The sequence below is a fragment of the Rhipicephalus sanguineus genome, chromosome 2, assembly GCF_013339695.2.
Source record: "Rhipicephalus sanguineus isolate Rsan-2018 chromosome 2, BIME_Rsan_1.4, whole genome shotgun sequence".
NCBI classification, from domain to species: Eukaryota; Metazoa; Arthropoda; class Arachnida; order Ixodida; family Ixodidae; genus Rhipicephalus; species Rhipicephalus sanguineus.
In genome coordinates this window covers 81,808,854-81,813,907 of record NC_051177.1, presented here as the reverse complement: position 1 = coordinate 81,813,907, position 5,054 = coordinate 81,808,854, and positions in this window count along the sequence as shown.

Below are 5,054 nucleotides of genomic sequence, written 5' to 3'. Positions count from 1 at the left end.
TGGGCAATCTTCTGTTTTGCTTCGTTCCTCAAGGATGTTCTATTCATTACGATTTTTAATTACAATACCTGTGTCGACTGACTTGTCGCTAGGACGCTTCGCTCATGAGGAACTTTTGTTAGTTCATTCTTTCTGTTCCTTTGTGTGTGTTTTGCTTGCTCTTGTGTTTTTGTCTCTTCCATGTTTTTATAAAGTGTCGTTCGTTCTAAACCTGCAAGCAGCCTCATCGATTGGTGGGACCGTCCGCGCTACCATCCATGCTTTAAGAACCCACACCGTTCACATTACAATTGTGCAGTTTCCCACAAATTATATCTGCTACAAATCAGTGTCGAGTCTGTTGGCTATTACGAATTTCCATCAGCACTGCATAAATAGACAGAATACAGGGTGTTTCAGCTAAAAAGCACCAAGTATTAAAAAATTCAGCATAGGCGCTAAGTGTCTACAGTTAGTGTAGTATTCTTCTGAGCCATATGGAGCACGTCAGAATATTTTTTCAATCCGCCAAGCTCAGCAATTAACAAAGATTGCTTAATGAACTTTTAAATATTAACTCTAGAGAAAAGTTTTCCATACAAAAGTTGTAGCGCTTATTCAGGAAGATCGAATTTTTCAATCTGTGTTAAGATAACTCCCCTACTTAATTTTTTACGGCCTTTCTTTAAAGTGCGTGAATTTTAAAAAAAATACCACGTGACTGTCGCCAAACGCGCGGCGCTTTTAGTGTCCTCAAATGTAGGTTAAACGAATTATCAAAGGCTGCTTCACGCGCGCAGGTCGATGGAACAGGTTATCGGTGACTGCGATGGACGTTAAGCAACAAAATGAGCATACCGCTTTCGACAACAAAAAATTCTTCAACGAAAAAGCGGCAGCCACGGAGCAAATGCCCACATGAAACCGTAGGCAGCATTTGATGCAGCGTAGGCGTTCTTTCTTTTTTTTTTTTCACACCAATGAAGAAACTCATTGGAAGGGGCGAGGGTTACAGCGTGATGAAGGACCGAGATAAAAGGTTAACTCACATGGCGGCCGCTCTTTCGTAGACTTTTCTTTATACGGTACGCCCCTATCATCATTCAGCGTCCATCGCAGTCATCGGTAGTCTGCTCAATCGACCTTCGTGCGCGGAGCAGCCTTTGATAATTCGTTCAACATACATTTGAGGGCACTAAAAGTGCCGCGCGTTTGGCGGCAGTCACGTGACTTTTTTTTAAATTCGCGCGCTTTAAAGAAAGGCCGGAAAAAAATTGAGCAAGGGAGTTATCTTAGCACAGATTGAAAAATTCGATGTTTCTGAACAAGCGCTACAACTTCTGTATTGAAATTCTTTCTCTAGAGTTGGCATTTACAAAGTTCATTAAGCAACCTTTGTTAATTACTGAGCTTGGCGGATTGGAAAAAAAACATTCTGACGTGCTCTATATGGCTCAGAACAATACTGCGCTAATTGGAGACGCGTAGCACCTATGTTTAATATATTCAATACTTGGTGCTTTTTAGCTGAAACACCGTGTATATCGCCGCATAACACAAATACGACGTGTACACACGCCTTTCGATAGTACGTCCTCTATGATATAGAATAGCGGCAGCAGCGTAAATACAGGGTGGCGTGGAGTCAACTGACATTTCCAGTAGTCATACACATGTATAGGGAAGCTGGGAAAAAAATAGGCCACAAGTTCGGCCACAGCTGCAACTGCTAAGTCTGCGACCGCTTGTGGTTCGACAACAACCTGACCACAATCGCTACTATAAAAACGTGTGACGTCTTTATATGGAAGTAGATCTCAGGAACTGTGCGGAGCATTCAAGGTTTACCCGATTATCTCCGAGACAGCTCCTCAATCATCTCACTTCGTGGATATGGCGTGATTTTTTTTCTCCTGTGAAAAGGTCTACAGTAGGACAAAGTACGTGTGTCGTTTATTTACCATCAGTTACAAGGTCATTTCTTGAAAACATCTGGCAGATGGCCTTTTGCTCTAATGCATCAATGCATTGTTGTAGAGCTTCTTGAGACGCCTCCGTAGGTCCTCATCAATGGATTCGTCATCAACTTGAAATGCGTAAGTTGTCTCCGCGTGGCACTGTATGTAGCTTCGTAAATTTTTTTCACTGGTGAAAAGAAGATAGTTAAACGCACTATAGTAATTTTCTGCTTCAGTGCCGGCGCAACCAAGACGCGCACGTGTGTCACCTAGTAACTCGATTGATCATGGCAGTTGTGAAGTAGGAATGAACTCTGGTTATGTTTAACGCTTCGTGCAGATACTCATTTTCCCTGCACGCGTGAACTCTGACCACGCACTGCTAGCGCATGCAACAAAATTTGTTTACCTTGTTCAGCGGGCTTCAGTAATCCATGCCTGTGGTCTGCTTTTTTGGTGCCGTATATTTGAGAATCAGTGGAATTTTACGGGTAAAATCAACCCCTTCGTGCTTACAGCGCTGTTATGGCGACATCTGCAATATCGCCATAACGTTTGCACTTTTTCAAGTCCATGCAGCACGCAGTGGTAGAGGAAACTTCCAACGCCGCAGTATTGTAAACGCTACACACGAGGACACAGAAGGCCAGGGAACACCACAAAACATCCATCGCATAAACACAGCAAACATAGTGGCGAGCATGGGTCGTCTGCTGCGTGACAACCTCAAAAATGGCGGATGGATGGATGGATGCTATGAGCGTCCCCTTTATAACGGGGCGGTGACAAGTGTGCCACCAGGCTCGAGAAAAAAAAAAAAAAAAACTTTACTCTTCTTTTCTTAGCGTTGGCCTAGTGTCTTTACTTCAATTAAAACTATTTTACTCCAGAAAAAAAACAAAAACAACTTACGTTTTCAGCTCTGTTCTCTGCCCTTTACGGCAGAATGTCCTTTTTTTTTTCAATATTTATTTTTGTCCTTTCTCTCTAGTTTTCTGCCACCAATACTCCAACTGTCTCTTACTTATTTCAATCGCGGGTGTGTTCAGCTTTCCATTGTCTCTAAAACCCAAGGCGACATGTAGGCTCGTGCTCAAACGTACACCTTGGTGCATGTCTCCACATTCAGTCAGAACATGCTCCGCCGTTTCCTTATCTTCCCCGCAGCACGCGCATTGTTCTTCTTCTTTACTGAATCTCGCTTTATAACTACCCGCTCTAAGGCAACCCGATCTTGCTTCAAACAGTAAAGCGCTTCCCATTGAATTATCGTAAAATGCCTCCCTCCTTATTTCATTTTTGCCCTTTCGGTAGTTACTCAAAGCCGGTTTTTTTCTCCATAGCTGCCTTCCAGTAAATCCTCTACGCCTCTCCTCCCTGTGCACCGCAGCGCCACATTGCGGTTGAGTTTCAGTGCATACCATAGGCGTGCGCACAGGGGGGGCAGGGGGGCGGCCGCCCCCCCCCTAATCACCTAAGAGGGAGGGCGCAAAATCTGCTCCGTACATTGACCCTTCTAGTCACCTAAGAGGGGGGAGGCGCAAAATCTGCCCCATACATTGACTTAGAAGAGTGGGGGGAGGGGGCGCTGCGACGAACCTTTGCCCCCTCTAATGGGGAACCCTGCGCACGCCTATGGTGCATACTACATACCTATAACCTATGGACGTCCAACAGGAGCTTTCTGGAAAGATTACGCCTTTGCCACCTCGCGGGCAAGGTGTCACGAGCACGTAAATGTAGTGTTTGGGAGTTGCGACACACCACGATCAAAATATGGGCATGAATGCGCGCAAAGCTCTTGTGGATATGTGCGTTCAAATGCTCGATACACGCACACGACGTACGTACCTTTCGAGACTACGTACGCGGACGTTGTCTCGAAATAATGTTATACGAAGTAAGGCTAGCAGTTCACTACTTCAGCATGCGACCTGGCGCAACTCAACAAGACGCTGGTGTAAGGAAACGCAGCCGCTGCAGCGAGCGAATCGACCGTCGTGCTGTCGTGGATTTATGTAAACTTTGCGATGAGAACACAACACACACAAAGGTATGCTCCGTCTGCTGATTCCTGCAAAGATACGATGCGCGCGACCGCGGGTAACCACGTCCGGCCGGTCAAAGTAGGTAGTTTCTGCCGGGGCCATGCAGCCGGGACCACTTCTGTCGCCTTTCGCGCGACGGAGACGATCGGCGCGTTTCCTCTCAGCCGCGATCGTCGGCAGCCTCACACGCTTTCACTCTCGCATAAAACATACGACGCGCGGGGCGACGTTATCAATTTGGACTTTATAAGGAACATCACGGCGACGGAAAAAACGCGTTTGGGGTATGTATGTAATTGTTATCAAAATAAAAACAAGAATGAAAAAGGAAAACGAAAAGCGACAGGTAAGATGAATCCTTTTCTTGCTCTTCTTCTTTTTTTTTCCCGAGCCAAAGGAGTAATATTCATGCTTCAGATAAATGCTTGTGTTACCTAGACTGCGTGACGTAATAAAAAAAAAACTGACATATAGGTAATGCACTACATTCATTAAATATTTTAGAAGTTCTGCATTTTATGGTCGTTACCTTATCGGTATTCTTACCACGTGCGGGAAGAGGAGGAGGACAGCTTCTTCGCGTTATGTCAGTTTTGCGGTGAAATAGAGACAATAGAGCATTTCTTTTTATTCTGTCACCGGTATTCTAATCAGCGAAAAAGATGCCTCGTCGCTCCCCTTCAAAAGTTAGGATTACAAATCAATGTTCCGCAAATTTTATCATTTGGTGGCATTACATTAGGTTATAGCCACAGGGAGGTCCACTCTGCAGTGTTTGCTTACATACAGGAAACCAAAAGATTACCATGCTAGGTTATATTGGCTTATTTTCAGTACTAATTCCAACCGGTGTTACATCCGTCAAACTTCACACCTGATAGACTGACTGTGTGCTCTGCAGAATTTTCAAGTATTAGCTCTGTTTTTTTTTATCTATTTCAGTAAAAAATTACAACGTTTATCTTTAGCCTCAAGTATTTACCTCAAAATCCTGCCGCCCGGTTCTTGGCCCATCCCCCTTTGTGGGTAAGCGCCACTAGGAAGAGGTCATCATCATCATCATCATCAT